This window comes from Hyperolius riggenbachi, chromosome 2 (genome assembly GCF_040937935.1).
Source record: "Hyperolius riggenbachi isolate aHypRig1 chromosome 2, aHypRig1.pri, whole genome shotgun sequence".
Taxonomy (NCBI): domain Eukaryota; kingdom Metazoa; phylum Chordata; class Amphibia; order Anura; family Hyperoliidae; genus Hyperolius; species Hyperolius riggenbachi.
In genome coordinates this window covers 6325958-6339248 of record NC_090647.1, presented here as the reverse complement: position 1 = coordinate 6339248, position 13291 = coordinate 6325958, and positions in this window count along the sequence as shown.

Sequence of the window (13291 nt, the reverse complement as noted above, 5' to 3'; positions counted from 1 at the left end):
GCCAAGCTCAAGCGGGTCAAAAACATATGCTGCAAAAGGGCAGCATGGATCCGTTTGCGTACAGCTTTGCCAGGATCACGGACCGCCAGCATCACGGCAACCGTGCCTAGTGAGGACCCAGCCGTAAACAGTCTAGTGAATGATCAGCATAAAAACAGAGAGAAGAATCTGAACATGTACAGAACAGAGAAGCTACTGGGGGAGATAACAGCCAAAGCTGACTTCATTGAGCTCCGCAGGGCCTCCAATCTAAAATGTATCAATCCATCTTAATTCTGCTCAATATACTCTGTACAGCGCTGCGTCATATGTCGGTGCTATATAAATATTTAAATAAATAAATATTAGGCCCCCCACGTTGACTTTTTCTGCCTGTAAACCACATTGCAGATGTGTTTGAAAATGTATTATGCATGTCTTGAGATGTAGCGATGTCTTCCAGTGCTGGTCGTAATGGAAAAAGCTACGCTTACGGATCATTACGCGTAATTTTACGCTATTACGCATTACGAAATTACGCTTACGGCGTAGACATTCAATTTCGGTACATGTCTGTAATTACGCATTGCCCTTACGCAATTACGCGTAAGAATACCGTAATTCCGGTTGTTACATTATAGGCTTACGCGTAAATTCCTACTAGCAATTAATGCGTAAGGTCATGCTGCCAAGCGGAAAAGTTGACGCATGGATCAATGTTAGGTAGCCGCCGACTTTAAGGGTTAATAGCAAAGCCCCCTTAAGTGCTAAGAGCCTCAAATTTGGAGACTATATTAAGGAGATCAGTGGGAATAAGCGGAAATTTTTTTTTTCAAAAAGACCTTATAGTTTTTGAGAAAATCGATTTTTAAGTTTCAAGGGCAAAAATGTCTTTTAAATGCGGAAAATGTCAGTTTTTTTTGCACAGGTAACAATAGTGTTTTATTTTCATAGATTCCCCCAAGTGGGAAGAGTTTTACTTACTTCGTTCTGAGTGTGGGAAATATTGAAAAAAAAAACGACGTGGGGTCCCCCCTCCCAGACCTCTTTAACCCCTTGTCCCCCATGCAGACTGGGATAGCCAGAATGCGGAGCACCGGCCGCGTGGGGCTCCGCACCCTGACTATACCAGCCCGCATGGTCCATGGATTGGGGGGTCTCGGAAGGGGAGGGGCAGCCAAGCTTTCCCCTCCCCCTCCGAGCCCTTGTCCAATCCAAGGACAAGGGGCTCTTCTCCACCTCCGATGGGCGGTGGAGGTGGAGGCCGCAATTTCCTGGGGGGGGGGGGGTTCATGGTGGCATCTGGGAGTCCCCTTTAAAAAGGGGTCCCCCAGATGCCCACCCCCCCTCCCAGGAGAAATGAGTATAGAGGTACTTGTACCCCTTACCCATTTCCTTTAAGAGTTAAAAGTAAATAAACACACAAACACATAGAAAAAGTATTTTAATTGAACAAAAAACATAACCACGAAAAAAGTCCTTTAATATTCTTAATTAACCATTAATACTTACCTGTCCCTTTAAAAGCCAGTTCCCACGCAATATCCTCGGAAATATACTAATCAGTTACAATGTAACAAAGTTATTACAATGTAACAACTTTGTTACTTTGTAACACCACCGCACCCGACGTCACTCGCCGCTCACCCGCCGGCCGCCGCATACACGCTAAGTCCCCGCCGGCTCCCGCCGTCCACTCCGCCCACACCTGTCACCCATATACATGCTGGCACCCATGGGTGCCAGCATGTATATAGGTGACATGTGGGAGAGGCGGGGAGGGCAGCGGAGCCGGCGGGGACTTAGCGTCCCTTCACCCGACAGAGCTCTGAGCTATAGCTCAGAGCTCTCGAAAGCATCTTTGTATTTGGGCTCCAAGGAGCCCCATTGGTCCTTAGCAGACCAATGGGGTTCCTTCAAATCAGAAGGAACCCCATTGGTCTGCTAAGGACCAATGGGGCTCCTTGGAGCCCAAATACAAAGATGCTTAGAGAGCTCTGAACTATATAGCTCAGAGCTCTGTCGGGTCCGTGCGGCGGCTGAGCGGCGAGTGACGTCGGGTGCGGCGTAGTTACAATGTAACAAAGTTGTTACATTGTAATAACTTTGTTACATTGTAACTGATAGAACATTTCCGAGGATATTGCGAGGGATCATTTATTTAAAGGGACAGGTAAGTATTAATGGTTAATTAAGAATATTAAAGGACTTTTTTCGTGGTTATGTTTTTTGTTCAATTAAAATACTTTTTCTAAGTGTTTGTGTGTTTATTTACTTTTAACTCTTAAAGGAAATGGGTAAGGGGTACAAGTACCTCTATACTCATTTCTCCTGGGAGGGGGGGGGGGGGTGGGCATCTGTGGGACCCCTTTTTAAAGGGGACTCCCAGATTCCACCATGAACCCCCCCCCCAGGAAATCGCGGCCTCCACCTCCACCGCCCATCGGAGGTGGAGAAGAGCCCCTTGTCCTTGGATTGGACAAGGGCTCGGAGGGGGAGGGGAAAGCTTGGCTGCCCCTCCCCTTCCGAGACCCCCCAATCCATGGACCATGCGGGCTGGTATAGTCAGGGTGCGGAGCCCCACGCGGCCGGTGCTCCGCATTCTGGCTATCCCAGTCTGCATGGGGGACAAGAGGTTAAAGAGGTCTGGGAGGGGGGACCCCACGTCGTTTTTTTTTTATATTTCCCACACTCAGAACGAAGTAAGTAAAACTCTTCCTACTTGGGGGAATCTATGAAAATAAAACACTATTGTTACCTGTGCAAAAAAAACGGACATTTTCCGCATTTAAAAGACATTTTTGCCCTTGAAACTTAAAAATCGATTTTCTCAAAAACTATAAGGTCTTTTTGAAAAAAAATTGTTTCCTCTTATTCCCACTGATCCCCTTAATATACCCTGTGAATTTGGTGTTTCTAAATTTTAAGCAGGCTTTGCTATTAACCGTTAAAGTCGGTGGGTTTTTAAATGTATATATTTTTCCTTTGAAACTTTAACATCGATTTTCTCAAAAACTATAAGGTCTTTTTGAAAAAAAAATTTTTCCTCTTATTCCTTCTGATCTCCTTAATATATTCTCCAAATTTGAGGCTCTTAGCACTTAAGGGGGCTTTGCTATTAACCCTTAAAGTCGGCGGCTTTTTTATATTATACGGGAGCGTAATATTACGCGATTACGGCAGACTGTGTAATTTCAATGGGAGTTTACTGTCTTACGCGTAATTAATTACGCGTAATACCGTAACCTTACACGTAACGCTTACGGTGCATTTGTAGTGAATTACGATGCGTAATTACGCTAATGCGTAATTTCGGCCCAGCACTGATATCTACTATGTTCTATGCTCTGTTGTCTCTTATGTTCCTATGTACATGCCCTGTATTCATGTGCCAAGCCCAATTCCGGGCACGACCCCTGTCGTGCTTGGCGAAATAAATGCGATTCTGATTCTGATTCTGATTAAAAGGGTGACAATATTTTTTTTCCAGCCCATACTTTTCTGTGAGAAATATTTGATTTCCTCTCTCTCTCCCTCTCTCTATGGGCCTGATTCACAAAGCGGTGATAACTCAGTTATCACACCTAAAAGACTTTAGGTGTAATAACCTTTGCACTAGCGAAGTTATCACCGCTTTGTGCTATAAATCGCGCGACGCTCCCGCGCGCAAAGTCCCATAGGGTTTAATGGGCGCTTTGCGCGAAGCACGTTGCGCTGCACGCGTAGCGCAGTGTGCTGCGTGCGCAAAACTTTGCGTGCGGGAGTTCTCGCGAATTCCTTTAGATCACGCCTAAACTAAGTTTAGGCGTGATAAAGGGCTTTTCACAGGCGTGGAAAGTGTTTGCACCGCTTTGTGAATCAGTCCCTATATATACTAGCTAATTGCCTGGCATTGCACCGGGTATATATTTGGCTGGTGTTGGCTCCACCCACTTTTTCTAAACCTAACACACAATTACTCAATTACTCAATTACCTAGTTTGTGAGCTTTGGGGTCCTTGGCATCAGTAATTTCCATTTTTTCCAGTGAAATGAAACAAATCTGATTGGCTGTTTGTGGCTCCACCAACTTTTCTGAATTTGAACCTCAGTGACCCAATGACCAACTGTACCAGGCTTGAGGCTTATGCCATTAACAGTGCAAGAATGGCAGCAATATAAATATTCCCCTTGAAAATCAACAGGTGAATTTTGATTGGCTTTTTTAGGCTCCACCCACTTCCCTAAATATTAATCCCAGTCACTGAGTGACCAACTGTGCAAAGTTTGAGAACCCTGCCATTAACAGAGTAGAATGGCTGCAGTTTACATTTTCCCAGTGAGATTTGTTTTTGACTCCACCCACTTTCTGTAACCTGGACACACAGTCACTCAGTGACCAAGTTTGTGAGCTTTCAGGTTCCTGGCAACAAAATTGTGTGAAGGGAAGCAGTTTATCCAACAAGGAAATCTGATTGGCTTTTCTGGCTCTGCCCCTTTAGTGAACATGACCCCCAGTCACTTAAAGCGGTATATAAAACCCTGACATAATCCTACTAAAATAATAAATGGGAAAGTTCGGCTGTGTTCGGCTGTGTTCGGCTGTGTTCGGCTGTGTTCGGCTGTGTTCGGCTGTGTTCGGCTGTGTTCGGCTGTGTTCGGCTGTGTTCGGCTGTGTTCGGCTGTGTTCGGCTGTGTTCGGCTGTGTTCGGCTGTGTTCGGCTGTGTTCGGCTGTGTTCGGCTGTTCGTTACTGGATCACGCAAAAACGGCTAAACGGATTTGAATGAAATTTGGCACACACATAGTACATTACCTGGAATAAAGTATAGGATACTTTTTATTCCCATAACCAAGAAGGGGGCGGAGACAAATACAAATATCACTGGAAAATGTAAACTGCAGCCATTCTTACACTGTTACACTGGAGGTGTGTTTAGCTTCTAAGGGTAATAATGGTTAATTTGCATATATTCAGCAGTGATGCACTGGGAGACATCTCAAGCTCACTCCAACCTGAATTATCGCAAATTCTTTCTGTTTTAAGAAAGCAGACTCTTGTTTTTCTTACACTGTTAATGGTAGGGTTCTCAAACTTTGCACAGTTGGTCGTTGGGTGACTGGGATTAATATTTAGAAAGGTGGGTGGAGTCTATAAAAGCCAATCAAAATTCACCTATTGATTTTCAAGGGGAATATTTCATTGCTGCCATTCTTGCAATGTTAATGGCACAAGCCTCAAACCTGGTACAGTTGATCATTGGGTGACTGGGGTTTAAATTTATATATTATTATTATTTATTAGATTTATATAGCGCCAACATATTATGCAGCGCTGTACAATAAATAGGATTACAGACAATGATAACAGGGTTGACAGAACAATACAGGTAACAGACCATAGATACAACAATACAGGTAATAGCAATAAGATACACAACATAATGCAGATAATAGTACAATGCCAGATCATAAACTGGAATGGTAGTGGTAAAAAAATTACCAGTTCCAAATTCTGGGTAAAGTGCACACAGTCAAGTATAATACACAAGGGGGTGGTGCCCCAAACAGCCAATCTGATTTGTTTCATTTTAATGCAGGTTATTGATGCCAAAGACCGCAAAGCTCACAAACTTGGTCATTGAGTAATTGAGTAATTGTGTGTTAGGGTTAGGAAAAGTGGGCACAGCCAACACCAGCCAAATACATAATCGGGCAATGCTGGGTCATCAGTAGGCGGAGAAAAATACAAATTTCACTGAGAAAATGTAAACAGCAGCCATTCTTACACTGTTAATGGTAGGGTTCTAAAACTTTGCACAGTTGGTCACTGGGTGACTGGGATTAATATTCAGAAAAGTGGGTGGAGCCTACAAAAGCCAATCAAAATTCACCTATTGCTTTTCAAGGGGAATAGGTAATTGCTGCCATTCTTGCACTGTTAATGGCACAAGCCTTAAACCTGGTACAGTTGGTCATTGCGTGACTAGGGTTCAAATTCAGAAAAAGGGGGTGGAGCCACAAACAGCCAATCAGATTTGTTTAATCTCAATGCAAATTATTGATGCCAAAGACCGCAACGCTCACAAACTAAATACATAAAGTGGGTGGAGCCTACAAAAACCAATCACAATTCACCTATTGATTTTCAAGGCAAATATTTAAATGCTGCCATTTTTGCACTGTTAATGGCACAAGCCTCAAACCTGGTATAGTTGATCATTGCGTGACTGGAGTTAAATATTTAGAAAAGGGGTGGGGCCACAAACAGCGAATCAGATGTGTTTCAATGAAAATTATTCATGCCAAAGACCACAAATCTCACAAACTTGGTCATTGACTATTGACAATTGTGTGTTAGGGTTAGAAAAAGTGGCCACAGCCAACAGCAGCCAAATACATACCCGGGAAACATTAGGAAATTAGTGGGTGGAGAAAAATACAAATTTCACTGCTAGAATGTAAACTGCAGCCATTCTTACACTCTCTGTCAATGGCAGGGTTCTTAAACTTTGCACAGTTGGTCACTGGGTGACTGGGATTAATATTCAGAAAAGTGGGTGGAGCCTACAAAAGCTAATCAAAATTCACCTATTGATTTTCAAAGGAGTGGAGCCACAGCCAATTAGATTTATTTCATTTCAATGCCAATTATTGATGCCAAGGACCGCAAAGCTCACAAACTAGGTCATCATTGACTTGTGTGTTAGGATTAGAATAAGTGGGCAGAGCTAACACTAGCCAATTACATACCCGGGCAACGCGGGCGAACAGCTAGTATATATATATATATATATATATATATATATATATATATATATATATATATATATATATATGTATATATGTGTGTGTGTATATGTGTGTATATGTGTGTGTATCCTACTAATATAATAAATGGGAAAGTTTGGATGTTTGGATGTTTGGATATTTGGATGTTTGGATGTTTGTTACTCGATCACGCAAAAACGGCTGAACGGATTTGAATGAAATTTGGCACACACATAGTACATTACCTGGAATAAAGTATAGGATACTTTTTATTCCCATAACCAAAAAGGGGGCGGAGACAAATACACATATCACTGGAAAATGTAAACTGCAGCCATTTTTACACTGTTAATGGCAGGGTTCTCAAACTTTGCACAGTTGGTCCTTGGGTGACTGGGATTAATATTCAGGAAAGTGGGTGGAGCCTACAAAAGCCAATCAGAATTCACCTATTGATTTTCAAGGGGAATATTTACATTGCTGCCATTCTTGGACTGTTAATGGTACAAGCCTCAAACCTGGTACAGTTGATCATTGGGTGATTGGGGTTCAATTTCAGAAAGGGGTGGAGCCACAAACGGCCAATTAGATTTGCTTCATTCCAATGCAAATTATTGATGCCAAACACCGCAAAGCTCACAAACTTGGTAATTGAGTAATTTATTAATTGGGTGTTAGGGTTAGGAAAGTGGGCACAGCCAACACCAGCCAAATACATAAGCGGGCAATGCTGGGTCATCAGTAGGCGGAGACAAATACAAATTTCACTGAGAAAATGTAAACTGCAGCAATTCTTACACTGTTAATGGTAGGGTTCTCAAACTTTGCACAATTGGCCACTGGGTGACTGGAATTAATATTCAGAAAAGTGGGTGGAGCCTACAAAAGCCAATCAAAATTCACCTATTGATTTTCAAGGGGAACAGGTAATTGCTATCATTCTTGCACTGTTAATGGCACAAGCCTTAAACCTGGTACAGTTGGTCATTGCGTGACTAGGGTTCAAATTCAGAAAAAGGGGGTGGAGCCACAAACAGCCAATCAGATTTGTTTAATCTCAATGCAAATTATTGATGCCAAAGACCGCAACGCTCACAAACTAAATACATACCCGAACAATGTCAGGAAATCAGTGGGTGGAGAAAAGTACAAATTTCATTGTGCCACTGGGTGACCTGGATTAATATTCAGAAAAGTGGGTGGAGCCTACAAAAGCCAATCAAAATTCACCTATTGATTTTAAGGGAAATATTTAATTGCTGCCATTCTTGCACTGTTAATGGCACACAGGGCCGGTTTAAGCAACAATGGGGCCCCAGGGCAAAATAAACCTGGGGGGCCCCCCAACATATACCCCGGAACAAAAATCGGCATTAGGGGACCTTTATTGCAGCTGGTATAGTCAGGGTGTGAAGTCCCAATCGGTCAGAGCTCCACATTCTGGCTATCCCAGCCTGCATGGGGGACAAGGGGTTAAAAAGTTTCAGGAGGGGGGACCCCACATAATTATTTTTTTTTAAATACCCACACTCTAAACATAATATAAAAAAATAGGAAAAAATGCCAGGGATCTTCATACAGCCATATTGCGGCTGTATAGCGATCCCTGGCCAAAGCGCTGCGGCTGCGTATAGACCCCCTGGAAACCCCGTCAGGAAATTTACTGCGCTTTTGTTTGATGCATGTAAAATTACACTACCGTTAGGTTTGCTACTAAAAGTGACATTTACCGCATTTAAAACTATACTTTTTTCTTCTAAACTTTAAAATCGATTTTCTCAAAAACTATAAGCTCTTTTTGAAAAATTGTTTTTTCCTCTTATTCCTAATGATCTCCTTAACATATCCTGCAAATTTAGGGTTTCTAGCATTTAAGGTGGATTTGCTATTAACCATTAAAGTCGACAGGTTTTTAAATGTGTTTTGCTTTTTTCCTTTGAAACTTTAAAATCGATTTTCTCAAAAACTATAAGGCCGATTTGCAAAACATTTTTTCCTCTTGTAGCCACTGGGGGCCCCTACAAGCTCTGGGGCCCTGGGGCAGCTGCCTCCTTTGCCTTAATGGTAGCGCCGGCCCTGATGGCACAAGCCTCTTGCACTGTTAATCACCTGTACCTGATACAGTTAGCCATTGGGTGATTGGGGTTCATATTTAGAAAAGGGGTGGAGCCACATCCAATCAGATTTATTTTATTTCAATGCAAATTATTGATGTCAAAGACCGCAAAGCTCCCAAACTTGGTCATTAAGTAATTGAGTAATTGTGTGTTAGGGTTAGGAAAAGTGGGCGGAGCCAACACCAGCCAAATACATACCTGGGCAACGCCGGGCATCCAGCTAGTACATATATATATATATATATATATATATATATATATATATATATATATATATATATATATATATATATATATATATATATATATATACATATATACATATATATCTATATCTATATACATACACATATACAGTGGCTTGCAAAAGTATTCGGCCCCCTTGAAGTTTTCCACATTTTGTCACATTACTGTCATCAAACATGAATCAATTTTATTGGAATTCCACGTGAAAGACCAATACAAAGTGGTGTACATGTGAGAAGTGGAACGAAAATCATACATTATTCCAAACATTTTTTACAAATCAATAACTGCAAAGTGGGGTGTGCGTAATTATTTAGCCCCCTGAGTCAATACTTTGTAGAACCACCTTTTGCTGCAATTACAGCTGCCAGTCTTTTAGGGTATGTCTCTACCAGCTTTGCACATCTAGAGACTGAAATCCTTCCCCATTCTTCTGTGCAAAACAGCTCCAGCTCAGTCAGATTAGATGGACAGCGTTTGTGAACAGCAGTTTTCAGATCTTGCCACAGATTCTCGATTAGATATAGATCTGGACTTTGACTGGGCCATTCTAACACATGGATATGTTTTGTTTTAAACCATTCCATTGTTGCCCTGGCTTTATGTTTAGGGTCGTTGTCCTGCTGGAAGGTAAACCTCCGCCCCAGTCAAGTCTTTTGCAGTCTCCAAGAGGTTTTCTTCCAAGATTGCCCTGTATTTGGCTCCATCCATCTTCCCATCAACTCTGACCAGCTTCCCTGTCCCTGCTGAAGAGAAGCACCCCCCCGAGCATGATGCTGCCACCACCACATTTGACAGTGGGGATGGTGTGTTCAGAGTGATGTGCAGTGTTAGTTTTCTGCCAGACATAGCGTTTCGCTTTTTTGGTCTCATCTGACCAGAGCACCTTCTTCCACATGGTTGCTGTGTTCCCCACATGGCTTGTGGCAAACTGCAAAAAGGACTTCTTATGCTTTCTGTTAATAATGGCTTTCTTCTTGCCACGCTTCCATAAGAGCCAACTTTGTACAGTGCATGACTAATAGTTGTCCTATGGACAGAGTCTCCCATCTGAGCTGTAGATCTCTGCTGCTCGTCCAGAGTCACCATGGGCCTCTTGACTGCATTTCTGATTAGCGCTCTCCTTGTTCGGCCTGTGAGTTTAGGTGGATGGCCTTGTCTTGGTAGGTTTACAGTTGTGCCATACTCCTTCCATTTCTGAATGATCGCTTGAACAGTGCTCCGTGGGATGTTCAAGGCTTTGGAAATCTTCTTGTAGCCTAAGCCTGCTTTGAATGTCTCAATAACTTTATCCCTGACCTGTCTGGTGTGTTCTTTGGACTTTATGGTGTTGTTGCTCCCAAGATTCTCTTAGACAACCTTTGAGGCCGTCACAGAGCAGCTGTATTTGTACTGACATTAGATTACACACAGGTGTACTCTATTTAGTCATTAGCACTCATCAGGCAATGTCTATGGGCAACTGACTGCACTCAGACCAAAGGGGGCCGAATAATTACGCACACTCCACTTTGCAGTTATTAATTTGTAAAAAATGTTTGGAATCATGTATGATTTCCGTTCCACTTCTCACGTGTACACCACTTTGTATTGGTCTTTCACGTGAAATTCCAATAAAATTGATTCATGTTTGTGGCAGTAATGTGACAAAATGTGGAAAACCTCAAGGGGGCCGAATACTTTTGCAAGCCACTGTATATATATATATTATATATATATATATATATATATATATATATATATATATATATACAGTATATATGTATATACACACAGTATATACATATATATATGCAGCGTATATATAAAATACATGCAAATCAGGATTTTTTTAAAAAAAAATTTCTTCTGCCCTGTGCGACTCTTCAGGGTCACTTGAATTGTTTTCCCGCCCCCGCCCCATGACGTCATGCTGCGCTCTGATTGGTCGCCGGTCCCCAGAACAAAAGTGTGGCTGTGGGGATCCCGGCGGCCAGCGATGCAGGGACAAAGGCCAGGGGGAGCCAGGGGGAGGTTCTGGAGTCCCGCTGTGCAGCAGCGATTGCGCGCGGGACTCCTACGCAGCAAGGAATTCCCTAGCCCGACCTGAGCTCGGGCTTACCACTTGCAGCTCATCTCTCCAAGCCCGAGCTCAGGTCGGGCTTACCGCCAGGGAGGTTAAGGCAGTTCTGAAGGCGAAAGGGGGTAAAACACCGTATTAGTATGGTGTTCCTAATAATCCTTTAGGTGAGTGTATATATACAGTGGAGGAAATAATTATTTGACCCCTCACTGATTTTGTAAGTTTGTCCAATGACAAAGAAATGAAAAGTCTCAGAAAAGTATCATTTCAATGGTAGGTTTATTTTAACAGTGGCAGATAGCACATCAAAAGGAAAATCGAAAAAATAACCTTAAATAAAAGATAGCAACTGATTTGCATTTCATTGAGTGAAATAAGTTTTTGAACCCTCTAACAATAAAAGACTTAATACTTAGTGGAAAAACCCTTGTTTGCAAGCACAGAGGTCAAACGTTTCTTGTAATTGATGATCAAGTTTGCACACATTTTAGGAGGAATGTTGGTCCACTCCTCTTTGCAGATTATCTCTAAATCCCTAATGTTTCGAGGCTGTCTCTGTGCAACTCTGAGCTTGAGCTCCCTCCATAGGTTTTCTATTGGATTAAGGTCCGGAGACTGACTAGGCCACTCCATGACCTTAATGTGCTTCTTCTTGAGCCACTCCTTTGTTGCCTTTGCTGTATGTTTTGGGTCATTGTCGTGCTGGAACACCCATCCATGACCCATTTTCAGTTTCCTGGCAGAGGGAAGGAGGTTGTCGTTCAGGATTTCACAATACATGGCTCCGTCTATTTTCCCGTTAATGTGATTAAGTTGTCCTGTGCCCTTAGCAGAAAAACACCCCCAAAGCAAAATGTTTCCACTCCCATGCTTGACGGTGGGGACGGTGTTTTGGAGGTCATAGGCAGCATTTTTCTTCCTCCAAACACAGCGAGTTGAGTTAATGCCAAAGAGCTCTATTTTGGTCTCATCAGACCACAGCACCTTCTCCCAGTCACTCACAGAATCATTCAGGTGTTCATTGGCAAACTTCAGACGGGCCTGCACATGTGCCTTCTTGAGCAGGGGGACCTTGCGAGCCCTGCAGGATTTTAATCCATTGCGGTGTAATGTGTTTCCATTGGTTTTCTTGGTGACTGTGGTCCCTGCTAATTTGAGGTCATTCACTAACTCCTCCCGTGTAGTTCTAGGATGCTTTTTCACCTTTCTCAGAACCATTGACACCCCACGAGGTGAGATCTTGCGTGGAGCCCCAGAGCGAGGTCGATTGATGGTCATTTTGTGCTCCTTCCATTTTCGAACAATCGCACCAACAGTTGTCACCTTCTCTCCCAGCTTCTTGCTAATGGTTTTGTAGCCCATTCCAGCCTTGTGCAGGTCTACAATTTTGTCTCTGACATCCTTGGACAGCTCTTTGGTCTTTCCCATGTTGGAGAGTTTGGAGTCTGCTTGATTGATTGATTCTGTGGACAGGTGTCTTTTATACAGGTGACTAGTTAAGACAGGTGTCCTTAATGAGGGTGACTAATTGAGTAGAAGTGTCTAACCACTCTGTGGGAGCCAGAACTCTTGGTAGGGGTTCAAAAACTTATTTCACTCAATGAAATGCAAATGTAACGATTGTGGAACTTTCTCCGTGATCAGCGCACAACGCGTGCGCTGACACGGCGGAAACCCTCCACAAGCATATATTTGAGGACACCCAGGCTAGGTGCTATGCACCCGCAGAGGGCAATTCCCTCCGGCAGATGGCACTGTGGAGTGCAGGCGAACACAGTCGCCGCACAGCCACAGATGCCAGACGGGAATTGTACAGATCCAGGACAAGGTACGATCAGGCAGGGCTGGATAGCCCACAAGAAACAGAGCAAAGGGACAGAACCAATGTGTGTCCACCAAATTAGTCGCCACCCAGCGACGGTGAACACACAACGGCGGAAACGAAGTGGGAATGCAATTGCAAGAATGGCGATTGACGACACAGAGACACAAGACTGAGCAAAACAGGGCACGAGGGTAGCAAAGGCACAGCAAATAATACAATGAGGAGATACGGAAAATAACAAGCGCTAGCTAACCACGAACACCGCACTCATTCGAAACAGTGCACGCGGCTATGCGCGGTCTCCACGTGATAA